The sequence below is a fragment of the Saimiri boliviensis genome, chromosome 2, assembly GCF_048565385.1.
Source record: "Saimiri boliviensis isolate mSaiBol1 chromosome 2, mSaiBol1.pri, whole genome shotgun sequence".
Classification (NCBI taxonomy): domain Eukaryota; kingdom Metazoa; phylum Chordata; class Mammalia; order Primates; family Cebidae; genus Saimiri; species Saimiri boliviensis.
Genome location: NC_133450.1, coordinates 3,249,207 through 3,271,819, shown reverse-complemented (window position 1 = coordinate 3,271,819; position 22,613 = coordinate 3,249,207). Strand labels below are relative to the sequence as shown.

At 44.5% G+C, this 22,613-nt stretch overlaps 1 protein-coding gene and 1 non-coding gene across 2 annotated transcripts in view; one reads left to right on the top strand and one right to left on the bottom strand.

Moving 5' to 3' along the window:
• PTPN9 (protein tyrosine phosphatase non-receptor type 9) overlaps window positions 1-22,613 on the bottom strand; it is a 98,557-nt gene that overhangs the window by 63,725 nt on the left and 12,219 nt on the right. The window lies entirely within an intron of this gene.
• Window positions 12,225-12,362, top strand: LOC120364050 (U4 spliceosomal RNA). The gene has a single exon (XR_005579408.1). It is a non-coding gene; the product is annotated as a U4 spliceosomal RNA (small nuclear RNA).

The following is a 22,613-nucleotide window of genomic DNA, read 5'->3' as shown; positions in this document are numbered from 1 at the left end:
ACCTGGGAGGTGGAGGTTGCAATGAGCTGAGATCATACCACTGCACTCCAGCCTGGGTGACAGAACAAGACTCCAACTCAAATAATAATTAATAATAAAATAAGGCCAGGTGTGGTTATCATGCCTGTGATCCCAACACTTCAGGATGCTGATGGGGGAAGATCACTGGAGTCCAAGAGTGTGACACCAGCCTTGGCTGGTGAGACCCTATCTCTACAGAACTTTGAAAAGTAGCCAGACATGGTGGCACACACCTGTAGTACCAGCTACTAGGGAGGCTGAGGCAAGAGAATCCTTTGAGCCCAGGGTGTCACGGTTACACTTTGCTATGATCATGCCACTGCACGATCATAGCAAGAGCTATGCCTGGGCAAGAGCAAAATCCTGTCTCTCTTTTTTCTTTTTTGAGACAGGGTCTCACTGTTACCCAGGCTGGAGTGCAGTGCTGTGATCACAGCTCACTGCAGCCTGGACCTCCTAGGCTCAAGCAATCCTCCCACCTCAGCCTCCCGAGTAGCTAGGACTGCCAAGTGTACATCATCACACCTGGCTAATTTTTAAATTTTTCTGTAGTGATGAGGTTTCCCTATGTTGCCCAGGCTAGTCTCAAACTCCTGTGCTCAAAAGATCCTCCTACCTCAGCTTTCCAATGTGCTAGGATTACAGACATGAGTCATCCCAACCCACCTAGATCATCCTTTTTTTTTTTTTTTTTTTTTTAAATAAAGATAGGCTCTCACTATGTTACCCACACTGGTCTCAAGGAATCCTCCCACCTCAGCCTCCCAAAGTGCTAGGATTACAGGCGTTTGAGTAACTTTACCCAGCAGCAGACTGGATCATTCTTATAGCAGCTGAACAATACAAACAGGAAGGCGACATAAGTAGTGCTTCCAATCAGACCTGATTCACATTTTTCTTTCTTTCTTGTTTTTTTTTTTTTTTTTTTTTTTTGAGACAGAGTTTTGCTCGTTACCCAGGCTGGAGTGCAATGGCACGATCTCGGCTCACTGCAACCTCCGCCTCCTGGGTTCAGGCAATTCTCCTGTCTCAGCCTCCTGAATAGCTGGGATTACAGGCACGCACCACCATGCCCAGCTAATTTTTTGTATTTTTAGTAGAGACGGGGTTTCACCTTGTTGACCAGGATGGTCTCGATCTCCTGACCTTGTGATCCACCCGCCTCAGCCTCCCAAAGTGCTGGGATTACAGGCTTGAGCCACCGTGCCCGGCCTTTTTTTTTTTTTTTTTTTGGAGACAGACTCTCGCTCTGTCATCCAGGCTGGAGTGCAGTGGCGCGATCTCAGCTCACTGCAACCTCTGCCTCCTGGGTTCAAGAGATTCTCCTGCCTCAGCCTCCTGTGTGGCTGGGACTATAGGCACAAGCCATCAAGTCAAGCAAATTTTTGTATTTTTAGTAGAGACAGAGTTTCGTTTCACCATGTTGGCCAGGCTGGTCTCGAACTCCTGAGATCTGCTTGCCTTGGCCCCCCAAAGTGCTGGGATTATAGGCATGAGCCAACATCCCCAGCCACACATTATTTTTTATAAGTATTTACAGTGCATTCAAATTTAGTTGACTCTACTCTCTTTTCTTTCATTGTGCCTATTTATTTGCTCTATCTCTATGAACTGAACTGTTGTAAAAGTCAGTTTCACTTTTGTTTTTTATTTTTGATGCTTTCCTTCAAAAGGGCAGAGAAACTATGGGGATCTTCTATCTTTAAGTTTTTTAATGATACCTTCTACAGGTCTTAGTCATAAAAAAATTCTATACTTCACACTTCCTTTCTTTTTCTTTTTTTTTTTTTTTTGAGACGGAGTTTCGCTCTTGTTACCCAGGCTGGAGTGCAATGGCGCGATCTCGGCTCACCGCAACCTCTGCCTCCTGGGTTCAGGCAATTCTCCTGCCTCAGCCTCCTGAGTAGCTGGGATTACAGGCACGCGCCACCATGCCCAGCTAATTTTTGTATTTTTAGTAGAGACGGGGTTTCACCATGTTGACCAGGATGGTCTCGATCTCTTGACCTCGTGATCCACCCGCCTCGGCTTCCCAAAGTGCTGGGATTACAGGCTTGAGCCACCGCGCCCGGCCCACACTTCCTAATAAATAAAATCTGACATACAATTTAGAAGTTCACACATTCAGGCCGGGCCCGGTGGCTCATGCCTATAATCACAGCGATTTGGGAACCAAGGGAGTTACTTGAGGCAGATTACTTGAAGCCAGAATTTCGAGAAAAGCCTGGCCAACATGGTGAAACTGTGTCTCCACTAAAAATACAAAAGTTAGCCAGGCATAGTGATGTGCACATGTAATCCCAGCTACTTGGGAGGCAGAGGCAGAAGAATCACTTGAACCCAGGAGGCGGTGAGCCCAGATCACACCACTGTACTCCAGCCTGGGCGACAGAGGGAGATTCCATCTCAGGATAAAAAAAATAAAAAAAAAAAAAGAGTTCACACATTTGAATGAGTGAACATTTCTACCTTCAGTGTACCTTCCAATTAAATCATTTCTTCTAAATACCAAGTTCCTTCAGAAAGAAGATAGTAAATGTAATTTGTTTACTAAAGATAAATCATTGGCTGGGCATGGTGGTTCACATCTGTAATCCCAGCACTTTGGGAGGCTGAGGCAGACGGATCATGAGGTCAAGAGATCAAGACCATCCTGGCCAACATGGTGAAACCCCATCTCTAGTGAAAATACCAAAATTAGCTGGGAGTGGTAGTGCACGCCTGTAGTTCTAGCTACTCAGGAGACTAAGGCAGAAGAATCACTTGAACCCTGGATGCGAAGGTTGCAGTAAGCCGAGATTGCGCCACTGCACTCCAACCCAGAGACAGAGTGAGACTCTGTCTCAAAAAAAAAAAAAAAAAAAAAAAAAAAGATAAGTCATTAATAGGACTACTCCCAACAATCTGGATAAACGTATATTGGGAACTCAGAACCAACTGCTTAAAACAACTTCTGGCACAGAATCTTTCACAATGAGTTTACAAAAATTTTCTTACTTTAAAAGATAACCCATACTACCAGGTCTCTTTATTCTGCTATCTATCTGTTGCAAAACAGAACAACTTTCTGGTTCAACCATTAAGGGACTATGTGAACTTCAAACTCAAAGCCCTATAAATCTCATCAGAAAGGGTAAGGCCAAATAACCATGAAGTAAAGCCTGGCCTGCCATGGTGGCTCACGCCTGTAATCCCAGCTGTTTGGGACGCTGAGGCAGGCTGATCACGAGGTCAGGAGTTTGAGAATAGCCTGGCAAAACATGGTGAAACCCCATCTCTACTAAATCTACAACAATTAGCTGGGCATGGTGGCACACGCCTGTAGTCCCAGCTACTCTGGAGGCTGAGGCAGAAGAATCGCTTAAACCTGGGAGGCAGAGGTTGCAGTGAGCCGAGATCGGGCCACTGCACTGCAGCCTGGGGGACAGAGACTCTTTCTCAAAAAAATAAAAATAAAAAATAAAAATCCTAACACTCATCTGCCTTATGAAACCAAATGGGAATGGTTCTGAAACCATGGTACTCTTCCACCTATCACATCAAACATTAAGCAAAAACCCAAAAAGAAAAAAACTAACTGCTAGTAAAGGATTAGTATCACACTGGGAACAGAACAGGAAACCAGGGCTGACCAAGTGAAACTTCCCATCTGAGTCCAAAGCTTTAGGCAACACTGAGGGGCCAGAGTTAACTGAGGGGTTAAACAGGAAAAGCTCCTCAGTGTTAATGACTTCCTACCTGCACAAGCGAACGGCTAAGGTTTATCAGCGCTCCACCAGCCAAGGGTGACAGCCCCAGATCTGGAACAGTCAGTGTCCAATACCTGATGAGCAGAAAATGTTCCATTCCTTTTCAAATGCTATTTCTGTCTCCCTTGGCTCATGGTTCCTTTGCACACATAAGACAGCATTAGTCACTTACTACAGTAAAGAAGTCGATTCAATCCCTTCATTTTTTTAGAGCAAGATTTTGCCCCTCCAGTTCACACAGACCAAAGAGCACGGTCCTGCAAAAAATCACAATGGTAGCAACCGTGCGCGAAGCATTTAAAATATACCAAAGAAGAAACTGTACTATGTCATACTCAACACTGACAAGCTAGGTATTATTAACTGCAAACAGAAATTAAAGGCTCACTGAGGCAAAGCAAACTGTCCAAGGTTACTTAACCAATAAATGGCAGAGCTGATGTTCAGAGGACTGAATCCAAGTCTTTTCAAATCCTTATAGTCTTTCCACTGCACTAAATGGGCTTGGGAAATACAATCCACCCATCATTCACCTTAATATGTAATATATATCATTTTTGTTGATCTCTGCATAAAATTACTCTTGAAGGATACACAAGAAACTGGTAGCATCAGCTGTCTCAGAGGAGAACTAAGCTGGAAGACATGGTGAGAAGATTAATATTTTCCATATTCCTTTCTGTATCTTTTTAAGTTCAAATCATATGACTATATTATCTACTCAAAAAATAAAATGTATTCATTTTATATAGCCTTTAACTAAAATATACAAAACAGGAATTTCTGAATATATTTTTGAAACTATGCCACCAAACAATAAGTTTGTTGGTAATCTTCATTTCCAGGCCAAAAAAAAAAAAATGAGTTAGGGAGCTCCACACAGGGGTAAAGGATGGCAGCTGCTTTTACGAACTGCTAGCCCTAGATGGGGATGCTTCAGTGCCCTGCAGGAGTGTGCCACAGTCACTTGCCTGCTGGAGACATTTGCCAATAGCATACTTACTAAACACAGGCTGGCATCTCCCCTCTCAGGTTTAAAAACCACTTGCCAGAGTTATCAGAGACAATGCAGAATTCCCAGAGACAACAGAGGAAATAATTAAACAAGGAAGTAAACAATTCTAAATTGTCATAGGAGAAAATTTATATTAAGAGGTTGAGAGGCAGAGGAATATAACACAGAAGAGAAACAGAGGAAAAAACAAAATCTGCCAAGTAAACAAGAAGCTTCTGGCCAGGTGTGGGCGCTCACGCCCATAATCCCAACACTTTGCGAGGCCAAGGACGGAGGATCATTTGAGCCCAGTAGTTTGAAACAAGCAAAAAAAAAAAAAAAGAAAAGAAACCAGCCTGGACAACATAAGGATATCCAATCTCCACAAAGTATGAAAATAAATTAGCTGGGCATGGTGGTGTACTGCAGTGGTCCTAGAAGGAGGCTGAAGGGGGAGGATCACTTGAGCCTGGGAGGTCAAGGCTGCAGTAAGCCATGATGATGCCACTGTGTTCCAGTCTGGGTGACAGAGCAGAACCTGTCTCAGAAAGCAAAACAACAAACAAAATACACACACACACACACACACACACACACACACACACACACACACACACACAAAACCAATAAGCTCCTCATCCACCAACGAGAGGAAAGTCATCTAGGTTCCCAGAGGGAGGTAACAGGGGCAGCTGGTCACACTTTCCACAAGAACCTGAAGAAAGCTTGCCAACTGCCACTCATTTTAGCTAATGAGGGGGTGAACCACAAAACCAGAAGAATCCTGCAGTCTTTCTGCGGGGAGGGAGAATCTAAAGAGATTGGTAAACGAAGAGGGTGAGAAGGTCCTTTGGTAACACATTTTTCTCCAAAGAAAGGAGGAGTGTGAATGGCTGTGAGCAAACTGAAGTTGGCTTTCCAGATCACGCTAAAACATTCTTTCCCTTCCTCTACTCCCAAACCTGGCTTATTCCTATTTACCCTTCAGGTCAGCCTAAATCCCACTTCGTCCTATAAATTTTTACTGCTTTCCAGCCAAGCACTGAGCAAATAGTATTACAAAGCTTATGTTATTGTGTATCTGCTCCCACTGAACTATAAGCTTGGGGAGGTGCAGGAGCCAAGGGCATACTCAACTGCATGCCATGCCACAACCGCATACTCAACACAAAGCACAATGACACCATTCTGGTAAGTGTGTCAATGGTGATGGGCTCTTGGCCTGCTAGAAGAGTGCTGTGCACAGAGAGTAGTTAGAACATATTTGAACACTTGCCAATAAGAGTATGAGAACTTAACAACTAAAATATAGAAGAGGGCCGAGCATGGTGGCTCACACTTGTAATCCCAGCACTTGGGGAGGCTGAGATGGGTAGAATGCTTGTTCCCAGGAGTTCAAGACCAGCCTAGGCAACATAGTGAGAACCCATCTCTACCAAAGAGTTAAAATAAAATAAAATAGAGGAGGGCAAAAATGTCCTAAATAAAACTGGGACAGAACATCAGGAAAATAACACAAGAAGAAAAGTAATGGAAGAGGTGAATATTAAATCACTGAAGAAACTGTCTGGAAATTAGATATCTTAATTTTCTGCAAATATCGTAACATCAGACATCTATAATGGAATATACAAAATAAAATAATTTAAAGTAAATTTATGGCTAGGCATAAAGTAAATTTATGGCTGGCTCACATCTGTAATCCCAGCACTTTGGGAGGCTGAGGTAGGCAGGATCACCTGAGGTCAGGAGTTCGAGACCAACCTGGCCAACATGGAGAAACCCCGTCTCTACTAAAAATACAAAAATTATCTGGGTATGGTGGCACACACTTGTGGTCTCAGCTACTCGGCAGGCTGAAGCACGAGAATTGCTTGAGCCCAGGATGGGGAGGATGCAGTGAGTCAAGATCAGACAACTGCACTCCAGCCTGGGTGACAAAGCAAGACTGTCTGAAAAAAATAAGATCTGAGTATGGTAGAACTGTGAACACAGTACACCAATGAATGGGCAAATGTAATTCAAATCTTTATTATTTTTATTATTTATTTTTGTCTTTTTAATTCCAAAGTAAGTAATTCAAACCTTAAGAGGGGAAGTGGACTGACAGCACATCCCAAAATGATATTTCCCTGGAGAAATCCACAAACCACACTAGAAAATGTCTGAATAAGAATAAAAGAGAGTAATGAACATGATACAGCTATTGGGAGACCCCTTCAAACTGCTCAATAACAGAAAATATGGATTGTTTTCTTCACTCGGATCCCAAAATTGTCATGGTGATAATGATTTTATGAAGATAGGGAACTTCAGACAGGGTGTGGTGGCTCACGCCTGTAATCCCAGCACTTTGGGAGGCAGAGGCAGACGGATCACAAGGTCAGGAGATTAAGACGATCCTGGACAACATGGTAAAATCCCATCTATACTAAAATACAAAACATTAGTTGGGTATAGTGGCATGCACCTGTCGTCCTGGCTACTCAGGAGGCTGAGGCAGGGGAACTGCTTGAACCAGGGAGGCGGAGGTTGCAGTGAGCCGAGATCGAGCCACAGCACTCCAGTCTGGCAAGAGCAAGACTCCATCTCAAAAAAAAATTTAAAAAAGAAGAAATAGGAAACTTTGGCAGGGCACAGTGGCTCCTACCTGTAATCCCAACACTTTTGGAGGCCGAGGTGGGTGGATCACGAGGTCAGGAGATGGAGAACATCCTGGCTAACATGGTGAAACCCCGTCTCTACTAAAAATACAAAAAATTAGCCGGGCATGGTGGCATGTGCCTGTAGTCTCAGTTTCTCAGGAGACAGAGACAGAATTGCTTGAACTCAGGAGGCGGAGGTTGCAGGGAGTTGAGATTGTGCGCCTGCACTCCAGCCTCAGTGACACAGCAAGACTCTGTCTCAAAAAAAAAAGAAACAGGAAATTTCATGAACTTTGACATTTAGCGGATATCACATTTACCTTAAAAAGGGTGAGTGGGTGCAGAAAGCCTGATAAATTCTTGCTGACAGTTTCATCCTAAAATGATAAAATGACTACACTGGACTTTATCCAGACCAATGAGAAATACTAGGTGAAAAACTGAAAGGGTTTCAAGAAGAAAGTAACCACATGATCCTTAAAAGTCTGATAGCCAATAACTAAGTGTTGTCAGGAGACAGTTACGAATACGAGTTCTAGATGAAGCACCAGTGATCCTACATTGAAGACCAGTTCTGCCACAGCAGAATTCTGACTCAGGAAAGTAAAAAACACCTGTGCCAGTCCAAGCATGGTGGCTCATGCCTGTAACTCCAGCACTCTGGGGAGGCCAAGGTGGGTAGATTACCTGAGGTCAGGAGTTTGAAATCAGCCTGGCCAAATGGTGACACCCATCTCTACTAAAAATACAAAAAAATTAGCTGGATGTGGTAGCGTGCACCTGTAGTCCCAGCTACTCAGGAGGCTGAAGCAGAATGGCTTAAACCTGGGAGGCAGAGGTTGCAGTGGGCTGAGATGGCACCACTACACTCCAGCCTGGGCAACAGAGCAAGATTCTGTCTCAAAAAAAAAAAAGACAGGGCGCAGTGGCTCATGCTTGTAATCCCAGCACTTTGGGAGCTTGAGGGGGATGGATCATGAGGTCAGGAGTTCAAGACCAATCTGGCCAACATGGTAAAACACCATCTCTACTAAAAATACAAAAATTAGCCAGGCATGGTGGCAGGCAGCTATAATCCCAGCTACTCGGGAGGCTGAGGCAGAATTGCTTGAACCAGCGAGGCAGAGGTTGCAGTAAGCAGAGACTGTGCCACCGCACTCCAGCCTGGGTGACAGAGCAAGACTCTGGCTCAAAAAAAAAAAAAAAAAAAAAAAACTCTTCTGTGCCATTCATTTTCTCATCCAAAAAAGGAAAACAACTTGCCTATGCCTGTCTCATAGGATCAAATAACTGGCTATCCTTGAAAGCATCGTGTAAAGTTTACTACACTGCTTTAAGTAACACCAGACCTTAACAACAGCTAATGTTTACTGGGTATAGAGTTCTCTTTTTTTTGAGACAGAGTCTCGCACTGTTACCCAGGCTGAAGTGTAATGACTCAACCTCGGCCTCCAGAGTTCAAGCAATTCTCCAGTCTCAGCCTCTCAAGTAGCTGGGATTACAGGTGTGCACCACCACACCCGGCTGATTTTTGTATTTTTAGTAGAGACTGGGTTTCCCCATGTTAGCTAGGCTGTTGTCAAACACCTGACCTCAAGTGATCTGCCTGCCTCGGCCTCTCAAAGTGCTAGGATTACAGGCATGAGCCACCACACCTGGCCCCTACTGGGTATAGAGTTCTTTTTTTTTTTTTTTTGAGACTGAGTTTCGCTCTTGTTACCCAGGCTGGAGTGCAATAGCGCGAGGCGATCTCGGCTCACCGCAACCTCCGCCTCCTGGGTTCAAGCAATTCTCCTGCCTCATCCTCCTGAGTAGCTGGGATCACAGGCACGCGCCACCACGCCCAGCTGATTTTTTTGTATTTTTAGTAGAGACGGAGTTTCACCGTGTTGACCAGGATGGTCTCGATCTCTTGACCTCTTGATCCACCCACCTCGGCCTCCCAAAGTGCTGGGATTACAGGCTTGAGCCACCGCGCCCGGCCTATTTTATGCATTTTTAGTGGAGACAGGGTTTCACCATGATGGCCAGGCTGGTCTTGAATTCCTGACCTAAGATGATCCACCTGCCTCAGCCTCCCAAAGTGCTGGGATTACAAGTGTGAGCCACTGTACCTAGCGACTTCATTTAATTCTTATAAACAAAATGGGCATTATTATCTGTAGTTTACAATATTAATAGGAGCAAAAACTAAACAGCACTAGCTGCCAGGCGCTTTTCCAAGAACTTTACATATATTAACTTTTTTTTTTTTTTGAGATGGAGTTTCACCCGTTGCCCAGGCTGGAATGCAATGGAATGCAATGGTGTGATCTTGGCTCACCGCAACCTCTGCCTCCCAGGTTCAAGCGATTCTCTTGCCTCGGCCTCCCAGGTAGCTAGGATTACAGGCATGCACCACCACGCCTGTCTAATTTTGTATTTTTACAAATACAAAGTATTTTTTGTGGGTTTCTCCATGTTGGTCAGGCTGGTCTCGAGCTCCTGACCTCGGGTGATCCACCCGCCCTGGCCTCCCAAAGTGCTGGGATTATAGGCATGAGCCACCACACCCAGCCAACTTATTTAATACTCACAATAATCTTTTATGTCAAGTACTATTATTAACCACATTTTACATATGATGAAACTGAGGCAGAAAAAGGTTAGGCATCTCACCCATAATCGCACAGAAATCTGCAGAATGCAATAATTCCTTGGTATTCGTGGGGAATTTGTTCCAGGACTGCCTTCAGATACCAAATCTGTGATGCCCAACTTTCATATAAAATGGCATAGTATTTGCATACAATCTATGCACATTCTTCCACATACTTTTTTAAGAGACAGGGTCTTGCTTTGTCACCAGGCTAGAGTGTAGTGGCCCAATGGAAGCTCACTGCAGCCTCTAACTCCTGGGCTCAAGCAATCCTCCCACCTCAGCCTCCCAAGTGGGTGGGATTGCAGGCTCGAGACACTGCAATCAGCTCCCATATACTTTATTTATTTGTTTGTTTGTTTGAGATAGAGTCTTGCTCTGTCGTCAGGCTGGAGTGTAGTGGCACCATCTTGGCTCACTGTATCTTCCACTTCCTAGGTACAAGCGGTTCTCCTTCCTCAGCCTCCCAAGTAGCTGTGATTACAGGCATGCACCACCATGCCCTGCTAATTTTTGTATTTTAGTAAAGATAGGGTTTCCTAATGTTGGCCAGGATGGTCTCGATCTCCCGACCTCATGATCTGCCTGCCTCAACTTCTCAAAGTGCTGGGATTACAGGCATGAACCACTATGCCCAGTCTATTTCTTTCTTTCTTTTTTAAAAGATGAGGTTTCACCATGATGGCCAGGCTGGTCTTGAACTCCTGACGTCAGGTGATCCACCCATCTCGGCCTCCCAAAGTGCTAGGATTACAGGCATGAGCCACTGCGCCCCGCCTATTTATTTATTTTTTGAGAGTCTCACTCTGTTGCTAAGGCTGAAGACACTGCAATCAGCTCCCATATACTTTACTTGTTTATTTATTTTTTGAGATGAAGTCTCGGTCTGTTGCCAGGCTGGAGTGCAGTGGCGTTATCTCGGGTCACTGCAATCTCTGCCTCCTGGGTTCAAGCGATTCCCCTGTCTGAGCCTCCCAAGTAGCTGGGATTATAGGCAGGTGTCGCACCCAGATAATTTTTGTATTTTTAGTAGTGACTGGGTTTCACCATGTCGGCCAGGATGTTCTTGATCTCTTGACCTCACAATCCACCGGCCTCGGCCTCCCAAAGTGCTGGGTTTACAGGCGTGAGCTACTGCGCCCGATCTGTATTGCTATTTTTATTAGTTTTTTTCCCTGAATATTTTTTATCTGTATTTGGCTGAATCCATGGATGCGGGATCCAAACATATAGAGGGCCAACCGTACTTCTTAACCACTACTTTCTGTAACCAAGTGTGCTGCCACAAGGGGGCAGATGATAGCCCTACTGGCAAACAATCACACCCAAACACAGCCTTAAAAAACCAGTAGAGGCCGGGCGCGGTGGCTCACGCCTTTAATCCCAGCACTTTGGGACTCCGAGGAGGGTGGATCACGAGGTCAAGAGATCGAGACCATTCTGGTCAACATGGTGAAACCCCGTTTCTACTAAAAATACAAAAATTAGCTGGGCATGGTGGTGCACACCTGTGGTCCAAGCTACTCGGGAGGCTGAAGCAGGAGAATTGCTTGAACCCAGGAGGCGGAGGTTGCGGTGAGCCGAGATCACGCCATTGCACTCCAGCTTGGGTACCAAGAGTGAAACTCCGTCTCAAAAACAAACAAACAAACAAACAAAAACCATTAGAAGTCGGCCAGTGGCTCACACCTACAATCCCAGCACTTTGGGAAGGCTGAGGCAGGCAGATCAGGAGGTCAGGAGATCTAGACCATCCTGGCTAACAAGGTGAAACCCCGTCTCTACTAAAAATATAAAAAATTCAGCTGGGCATGGTGGCTCACACCTGTAATCCCAGCGCTTTAGGAGGCCGAGGCAGGTAGATTGCCTGAGCTCAGGAGTTCACCACCAGCCCAGGTAACACGGTGAAACCCGGTCTCTACTAAAAAAACACAAAAAATTAGCCAGGTGTGGTGGCATGTGCCTGTAGTCCCAGCTACTTGGGAGGCTGAGAAAAGAGAATTGCTTGAATCCGGGAGGCAGAGGTTGCAGTGAGCCAAGACGGTGCCACTGCATTCCAGCCTGGGCAACAGGGCAAGGCTCCATGGCGGGGGTGAAGTGGGACATTAGCAACTAGAAAGGTGGAGTCAATTTTAAAGGACATTAAAAAAAAAAAAAAGATTTATTTTTCTTTTTTTAGCTTTGCGAAATGGCAGTATCATAGCCAATGAGGTTTATCCGAGGTGTGATTGCTAATTGAAAACTTTTCCCAATACCCTGCTGTGACGACTTTCAATATAGTTGGTATTGGTGACTTCTGACAGTCTCTATGGAGACTGAATTAAAAGAAAATTTAATAAATTTTTTAAAAAAGAAAAAGTTTTTGTTTCTTTTCTTTTTTTTTTTTTTTTTTTTTTTGAGACGGAGTTTCACTCTTGTTACCAAGGCTGGAGTGCAATGGTGCGATCTCGGCTCACCGCAACCTCCCCCTCCCGGGTTCAGGCAATTCTCCTGCCTCAGCCTCCCAGGTAGCTGGGATTATAGGCACGCGCCACCATGCCCAGCTAATCTTTTTGCATTTTTAGTAGAGACAGGGTTTCACTATGTTGACCATGATGGTCTCGATCTCTTGACCTTGTGATCCACCTGCCTCAGCCTCCCAAAGTGCTGGGATTACAGGCTTGAGCCACTGCGCCCGGCCTTTTTTCTTTTTTCTTTTTTTTTTTTTTTTTTTACATTCTTTCTTTCTTGTTGAGACAGGCTGTCACTGTATTGCCCAGGCTGCTCTTGAACTAGGCTCAAGCAGTCTTCCTGCCTTGGCCTCCCAAAGTGTTGGGATTACAGACATGAGCGATGATGCCTGGTCAAAAATCAAGATTTTAAAGGAATGGCCTGGAAGGACGGAAACAGGCCAATGTTTACTGAGTGCTTACAGTGTGCTGGGCAAGTACTTCACATCCGTTTTATTCAACATTTCCAACAGGCCCATTTGTAGATATTAAGATTTTAAAAATTTTTTTCAGAGACAAAATCTCACTGTTGCACAGGCTCACCTCAAACTCCTGGGATCAAGGGATCCTCCTGCCTCAAGCCTCCAGAGTAGCTGGTACTACAGGCATGCACCAACCACCCTGCCCAGGGCTATTAAGACATATTAAATATGAGGAAATAAAGGCCAAGGGAAGTTAAAGATTTTACCAAGTCACACTACTTCCCATGGTACAACCGAGATTGCAAAACGAAATCTAACTCTAAAGCCCATGCTCTTTGTTTTTGAAATGCAGTCTCTCTCTGTCACCCACACTGGAGTGCAGGGGCATGATCTCGGCTAACTGCAACCTCTGCCTCCTGCGTGGGTTCAAGCAATTCTCCTGCCTCTGCCTCCTGAGTAGCTGGGACTACAGGCGCGTGTCACCAAGCCCAGCTAATTTTTCTATTCTTAGTAGAAAGGGGGTTTCGCTATGTTGGCCAGGCTGGTCACCCCATGCTCTTTCCATTAATTTACTCAGCATCTGTCTCTGGCCCAGTCCCCTTAATGGCAATGAGCACAATATAAAGGCACAGCATCAGAAACAAGGAGGCTTATCAGACCTCATCTCTAATACAGACGGTCCCCAATTTATGATGGTCTGACATAATTTTTTGAATTTAGCCAGGCATGGTGGCTCATACCTGTAATCTCAGCACTTTGGGAGGCCAAGGTGGGCAGATCACTTGAGGTCATGAGTTTGAGACCAGCCTGACCAACATGGTGAAACTGTCTCTACTAAAACTACAAAAATTAGCTGGGTATGGTGGTGCATGCCTATAGTCCCAGCTACATGGGAAGCTGAGGCAGAATAATTGCTGGAACTTGCCTGGGAGGTGGAGATTGCAATGAGCTCAGATTGTACCACTGCACTCCAGCCTGGGTAACAGAGTAAGACTCCATCTCAAAAAAAAAAATTTTTTTAACTTTACAATGGTGCAAAAGTGATAAGCATTCAGTAGAAACTATACTTTGACACCCCTACAACCATTTTGTTTTTCACTTTCACTATTCAATAAATTACATGAGATACTCAACACTTAATTATAAAATCAGCTTTGTGTTAAATGATCTTGCTTAATTCTAGGCTAATGTAAGTCCTCTGAGCATGTTTAAGGCTCAGAAATGAGCTGAACATCATAGGATAAGCTATGCTCAGTAGGTTAGGTATATTAAATGCATTTTCGACTTACTATATTTTGAACTTACGATGGGTTTATTGGGACATAACCTCAGAGTAAGTCGAAAAGCACCTAGGCTGTCTTCAGTTCTGAGTGCTAAACTTTAAGAGTCACTGGCAAACTAGATATGGGCCCATAAAAGATTTAGACAAGGTCATTGGGTCATGTTGACCATAGAGAAGGAAGGCCTTTAGCTAAGATCAAAACTGGTTGGAACGGGCTAGAATGGTACTCAAAACCAACAGGATTTGCAGTCAGGTAGCCAAAGGTTTGTGTACCAGATTCTGTCACTTACTGTTTAGAATCCAGGCAAGTTACTTAACTTCTCTGGACCTTAATTTTGATATCTATAAAATGGGGGTAATACTAGACGAAATTGTAAGACAGGAGAAAGTAATATTTGTAAAGTTCCTGGGACATAAAGACTCAACAAATGGTAGTGCACATTAAATCTAACAAAATGAAATTTAAGGAAAAGTGCAAGTAAATCAATTTTAGAAGCACCAGATGAAACTTAACAGGAGTACATAAGAATTAGGGATCTTAGTTGACTTGAATCTATGAATCAACAACTTGCTAAGACTGCCAAAAATTATTGTGAATTTGGAGCCCATTACTGAAGCACAGTGTCGAAAGCACGAAGTCCTATCAGACTTCTTCTTGATACTATCTTTAGTCCCGAGTGCTAAACTTTAAGACAGTCACCGGCAAAAAAATCAATCCAGGACAGATGAGAATGGTTAGTAGCTCTGAAAACATAGTAACTAGCCTCTTTCTTCCTGGCTCTGTTCCCTCCACTCCATCCAACCAAAGCTACATGACAACTGCTTCCATCTCTATTCCCCAGTAACACGTTCATGTTCACATATCCCCCCCACAACATATTCACACCCCTCACACTCAATTTTGCCTCAGTCTCAAAGCCCCAAATGAATCTGACAGAAGTGACTTGTTCACTTCTAGTCCACAATTCTAGGATGTGGCATGTCAGACTTGCTGCTAATCTGGCCCTGGCCTGCAGATTAGACTTGATGCTGATCTGCACCAAATCTAACCCCCGAGTTCTTCCGAAGGCTGAGACCCGACCCTGTGCCCTAGGTAACTGAATCAATCCTGAGTCTGAGTCACATACTTAAGAAACCAGGACTCTTCCTGAATGTCTCCTTGACCCACACCTCCATGACTCCCTTTTAAAGGGATGCAGCTGGTCAGGAATGTACAATTAGGCAAGGTCAATCATCTTAGCCATTTCAAACCTGCTAGACCCATCCTTTTTTCTTTTTAAAATTTTTTGAGACATAATCTCGCTCTGTCACCCAGGCTGGAGTACTGCAGAGGCATAATCATGGCTCACTGCAGCCTCAACCTTCCAGGCTCATATGATCCTCCCACCTCAGCCTCCCAGCTAGCTGAGACTACAGGAACATACTATCATGCCCGGCTAATGAAAAAAATTTTTTTGAGATGGAGTTTCGCTCTTGTTGCCCGGGCTGGACTGCAATGGTGCGATCTCAGCTCACTGTAACTTCTACCTCCCAGGTTCAAGCGATTCTCTTGCCCCAACCTCCCAAATAGCTGGGATAAAAGGTATGCAACACCATGCCTGGCTAATTTTGTATTTTTAGTAGAGATGGGGTTTCTCCATGTTGGTCAGGCTGGTCTTGAACACCCAACCTCAGGTGATCTGCCTGCCTCGGCCTCCCAAAGTGCTGGGATTACAGGCGTGAGCCACTGAGCCCCACCTGTAAACATTTTTTGTAGAGGCAGGGTCTCCCTTTGTTGCCCAGGCTGGTCTCGAACTCCTCAACTGATCCTCCCGCCTCACCTCCTAAAGTGCTGGGATTACATGTGTGAGCAACCATGGCCGGCCTAGATTAATACTTTCAAATCCAAAAAGGCCCTCAGATAAACTCAGTAACAAACCTATATATGCTCATAAAATGGTACAAGTTGATCAGCTTATTGTACATAAGAGACTATTTGCAAACCTACAAAGAATGAAGTCTTAAATAGCTGCCTGTAATCTGGATGTCCTCACTGCAGTGCCCAGTTCTAGTTCCAGTTAGAACTGGGCTTGGCTCAGCTGCCCAGCAGAATCCAGGGGGTAAAATCTGGTAACTCCCACGTCCAGATTCTTAGGGCAACTGACACTGGAGTAACATGACTTTCCCTATGGAATGGCCTTGTCAAAATTAGCAGGTTTTCCTGGCTGAATCAGAACAGCCTGTGTCTTGTTTCATTCAATACTCCCTTGGAAGCCAAGCATCTTTCTAGGGAATGCCATCTGCAGTGGACATCAGATGTCTCAATGCCCTCTTTTCAACCATGCAGATATACTGGTTCCATTTCCATATCTCAAGGGGCTCTGCTCTTTCTTCAGATGAGAGAAACCATGAAAAATGCTAGTCTTTTGAGAAGTCTGCCTTGCTGCTCCTCCTCCAGAGAACAGCTCAGTTCTAGTCCAGAACCAAATGATTCCCGGAGCTTTCATCCAGTTCAGACCGGTTAATACCTAGTTCTGAGCCAATCTGTAAATTCAAGACTTCCCTTCCTGAAGTGTACCTGAATGTCTAAATTCACTTCTAGATGGTTCCTTGATCAACAACAGCATCCTACATATTTTCTGAATCACTGGTTGTCCGACGTTGACTATGGATTTAGAGATGTTAAAATACATATTACTGGATCCCACCTCTGGAGTTTCTGATTCAGATGGAGGCGAGGACTTGAAAATGTGAATTTTTATTTTTTTATTTACGCTTCACACTCAAGTAGACCCAGGTGTCTACTGTTCCCTTCTTTGTGGTCCATGTGTACTTAATGTTTAGATCCCACTTATAAGTGATAATGTGTGGCATTTGTTTTTTGTTTTTTGTTTTTTTTTTTTTTGAGATGAAGTCTTGCTTGTTGCCCAGGCTGTAGAACAGTGGTGTGATCTCGGCTCACTGCAACCTCTTCCTCTTGTGTTCAAGCAACTCTCCTGCCTCAGCCTCCCAAGTAGCTGGGATAACAAGTATATGCCACCATGCCCAGCTAATTTTAGTATTTTTTAGTAGAGACAGGGTTTCACCATGTTGGCCAGGCTGGTCTTGCACTCCTGACCTCAAAGGATTCACCCACCTCAGCTTCCCAAAGTACCTGGATTACAAGCACAAGCATTAGCCAGCATGCCTGGCCAGCATTTAGTTTTCTGTTCTTGCATTAGTTTGCTTAGTATAATGGTCTCCAGCTCCATCATCCTTGCTCCAAAACTTATGATCTTTTTTATGGCTGTGTCATATTCCACGGTGTATATATACACCACATTTTCTTTTCTTTTTTTTTTTTGAGATGGAGTTTCACTCTTGTCATCCAGGCTGGAGTGCAATGGCACAACCTCAGCTCACTACAGCCTCCGCCTCCTACGTTCAAGTGATTCTCCTGCCTCAGCCTCCCAAGCAGCTGGAAGTACAGGCACATGACACCACAGCCAGCTAATTTTTGTATTTTTAGTAGAGATGAGGTTTCACCATGTTAGCCAGGCTGGTCTCCAACTCCTGACCTCAGGCGATCCGCCCACCTCAGCCTCCCAAAGTGCTGGAATTATAGGTGTGAGCCACCATGCCCAGCCTATACCACATTTTCTTTAGGCAATCCACTGCTGATGGGCATTGAGGTTGATTCCATCTCTCAGAAAACATATTATGAACCCTCCAATGTATACTAAGAATTCAGAAGCTCGACTCCCTGTCCTCATTGCACATTACAATCCTCCTCCTTGACAGGTACTCTCTAGTTAAGAACTGCTTTCAAAGAACTAGAGGGCAATTCCTCAAGGTTAGAGAGCTCCAACCCTGCTAAACAAGGACGTGGCACATACCAACAGATAATAAATGACTGTTGAATGATTATATTTCTAATTATGATCTACGAATATTTCCTCTCAGTTGACATTAACATGACAAATTGAAACATAATAATCAACACTGTGTGGTGATTAAAAAGGGAACAGAGACACTTCATAGCAACACTTAGAAACATTTGGAGGTACACATGTACTGAAACATTACAATATGTACAATTATAATTATGTGCAAATATATAAATTATGTACAATTATTATGTGTCTTGTCTTTTTTTTTTTTTTTTTTTTGAGATGGAGTCTCACTCTGTTGCCCAGGCTGGAGTGCAGTGGCACGATCTCGGCTTACTGCAACCTCCACCTCCCAGGTTCAAGTGATTATCCTGCCTCTGCCTCCTGAGTAGCTGGCACTACAGGTGTGCGCCACTGTCTCCAGCTAATTTTTGTATATTTAGTAGAGATGGGGTTTTACTATGTTTACCAGGCTGGTCTCAAACTCCTGATTTTGTGATCCATCCACCTTGGCCTCCTAAAGTGCTGCAATTACAGGTGTGAACCACTGCACCCAGCCAGTCTTTTTTGTTTGTTTTTAATAGAGACAGGGTCTCACTCTGTTGCCCAGGCTGGACTGCAGTGGCAAAATTATAGCTTTGTAACCTCAAATTTCTGTGCTCAATGGATCCTCCTGCCTCAGACTCCCAAAGTGTTGGAATTATAGGTTTAAGCTACCATGCCTGACAAAAATAATTTTTAAAAAGAGAAACACTTGAAAAAGAAAAATAAAAATGATACCACATTATCATACCATGGCAAGGCTCAGTAGTGTTCTGTCATATAAAATACCTCCATCTCGAGTGCAGTGGCTCATGGCTGTAATTCTAATCCTTTGGGAGGGCAAGGTGGGAGGATCCCTTGAGGCCAGGAATTCAAGACCAGCCTGGACAACATAACAAGACCCTGTCTCTATTAAAAATAAATAGGCCGGGTGCAGTGGCTCATGCCTGTAATCCCAGCACTTTGGGAGGCCGAGGCAGGTGGATCACGAGGTCAAGAGATCGAGACCATTCTGGCCAACATGGTGAAACCCCATCTCTACCGAAAAAATACAAAAACTAGCTGGGCATGGTGGCACCCACCTGTAGTCCCAGCTCCTTGGGAGGCTAAGGCAGGAGAATTGCTTGAACCCGGGAGGCAGAGGTTGCAGTGAGCTGAGATCACACCACTGCACTCCAACCTGGTGCCTGGCGACAGAGCAAGACTCTGTCTCAAAAAAAAAAAAAAAAAAAAAATACATACATACATACATACATACATAGGCTGGGCACAGTGGCTCACGCCTATAATCCCAGCACTATGAAAGGCCAAGGTGGGCAAATCACGAGGTCAGGAGTTTGAGACCAGACTGGCCAACACGGTGAAACACCACCTCTACTAAATACACAAAAAATTAGCTGGGCGTAGTGGCGGACACCTGTAATCCCAGCTACTCAAGAGGCTGAGGCAGGAGATTCACTTGAACCTGGGAGGTAGAAGTTGCAGTGAGCCAAGATCGCACCACTGCACTCCAGCCCAGGTGAGACAGTAAGACTCCATCTCAAAAAAATTAAAATACAGCCGGGCGCGGTGGCTCAAGCCTGTAATCCCAGCACTTTGGGAGGCTGAGGCGGGTGGATCACGAGGTCGAGAGATCGAGACCATCCTGGTCAACATGGTGAAACCCCGTCTCTACTAAAAATACAAAAAATTAGCTGGGCATGGTGGCACGTGCCTGTAATCCCAGCTACTCAGGAGGCTGAGGCAGGAGAATTGCCTGAACCCAGGAGGCGGAGGTTGCGGTGAGCCGAGATCGCGCCATTGCACTCCAGCCTGGGTAACAAGAGTGAAACTCCGTCTCAAAAAAAAAAAAAAAAAAAAAAAAAAAAAAAAAAAAAAAAAAAAAAAAAAATTAAAATACATACATACATAAAAATAATAATTTTTAAAAAGCTAAATGAAATCCCTCCATCTCTGAAAACCCCTGCAAAGGCTGTGGAAATGGCTCATTTTATCCTCTATGATGGTTATGCTATAAAACAATTGGTTTTAGACTAGAGCTTTTCAGTATGGAGGTCAATCACTGAAATCAGTATTTGGTGACATGTATTTTCTTTTTTTTTTTTTTTTTTTTGAGACGGAGTCTTGCTCTGTCACCCAGACTGGAGCACAGTGGTGAGATATCGGCTCACTGCAACCTCCACCTCCCAGGTTCAAGCAATTCTCCTGCCTCAGCCTCCCAAGTAGCTGGGACTACAACACATGCCACTATATCCAGCTAATTTTTTGTGTTTTTAGTAGAGACGAGGTTTCACCATATTGGCCAGGCTGGTCTCAAACTCCTGCCCTCATGATCTACCCACCTCAGCCTCCCACAGTGCTGGGATTACAGGTGTGAGCCACCACACCCAGCCAATATTTTCAAAAACACTAAATGTGTTGAACAAATACCTATCTTTTTTTTTTTTTTTTTTGAGATGGAGTTTCGCTCTTGTTACCCAGGCTGGAGTGCAATGGCGCGATCTCGGCTCACCGCAACCTCCGCCTCCTGGGCTCAGGCAATTCTCCTGCCTCAGCCTCCTAAGGAGCTGGGATTACAGGCACGCGCCACCACGCCCAGCTAGTTTTTTGTATTTTTAGTAGAGACGGGGTTTCACCATGTTGACCAGGATGGTCTCGATCTCTTGACCTCGTGATCCACCCGCCTCAGCCTCCCAAAGTGCTGGGATTACAGGCTTGAGCCACCGCGCCCGGCTGCCTATCTTTAACTTTAGAGTGAAAACTTCAAACTGTTCCGAACTACAAAATTTTTCAGAGATAAACCATTTTTTCTCAACTCTGGCGCTCTTGACATTTTGACCAGATAATTATTTGCTGTAGGGAGCTGTCCTTTGCATTAGAAGACGTGTAGCAGCATTCCTGGCCTCTACCCACTAGATGCCAGTACCAACTCCCACAGTCATGACAACTAAAGAAGCTTCTAGATATTGGCAAATGTTCTGGGGGGAGGAGCACCCTGATAGGGAACCAGAGATAAACAGTGAAATGATTAATTTTGTTCATAAAGGCTGCTTAAATAAGATATGGAAGATAATACAGACTGTCATTCTTTGCACTCATTTGCAAGTCATTTTTATATCATCAGATGTCCTTTTAATGTTTTATCTGAAAAGCAGCAGCAGAAGCAGACCGCCACCACCAGTGCACCTAAAGGTAATGTGTAACCTAGAGAGAAGAAATAAACCAATGAACCAATAAATGATGCAAAAAGTCTTAACAGTAAAAATGAGCTAAGGTAGCCTGACTACTCTTCTATACACATTACTCATGCATGGTAACTGTTAGAATTCTTAGGCTGTCTTCGAATCTTTTATTTCAATGCTACAAAATCAGACTCCTCATTTTTCTTCCTATGCTTCTTTTTTCTGAGACTAAATCTCCCTCTGTCGCCCAGGCTGGAATGCAGTGGCACAATCTTGGCTCATCACAACCTTCGCCTCCCGGGTTCAAGCAATTCTCCTGCCTCAGCCTCCCGAGCAGCTAGGATTACAGACGTGCGCCACCACACTCTGCTAATTTTTGTATTTTTACTGCACATGGGGTTTTATCATGATGGTCAGGCTGGTCTCGAACTCGTGACCTTGTGATTGCCCACCTTGGCCTCCCAACGTGCTGGGATTACAGGCGTGAGTCACCGTACCTGGGGTTCTTCCTATTCTTATCTGAAAAAGAAAAATGTTTCCTCTATCACAGACAGAAAGAATACTTACCACTATTGATTTAGCATTTTGTAAATACATGGGATTTTTTTTTTTCTTAAAGATTGGGTTTCACCATGATGGCCAGGCTGGTCTTGAACTCCTGACCTCAGGTGATCCACCCACCTCAGCCTCCCAAAGTGCTAGGATTACAGGCATGAGCCACTGCACCCAGCAATACAAGGGATTTTACTTAATTAAGCAGATCTCCAAAAAAACTCCTTAAGGAAATAAAATAAAACAGACTCAGAAATGTTAAGTAAAACACCAAGAGCCACAAAGGAAGCTGAGGGATTCCTGAGCTCTACCAAAGGGTCATCACCATCACATCCCTAAAGGCTTAGGTTTTACTTATAAATCTTTTGGTTTGGCCAGGTGTGGTGGCTCACACCTGTAATCCAAGCACTTTGGAGGCCAAGGAGGGCAGCTCACCTGAGGTCAGGAGTTCAAGACCAGCCTGACCAACACGGTGAAACTCCATCTAAAAAAAAAAAAAAAAGGCCTGTAATCCCAGCACTTTGGGAGGCCGAGACAGGTGGATCACGAGGTTGAGAGATCGAGACCATCCTGGTCAACAAGGTGAAACCCCGTCTCTACTAAAAATACAAAAAATTAGCTGGGCATGGTGGCGTGTGCCTGTAATCCCAGCTACTCAGGAGGCTGAGGCAGGAGAATTGCCTGAACCCAGGAGGCGGAGGTTGCAGTGAGCCGAGATCGCGCCATTGCACTCCAGCCTGGGTAACAAG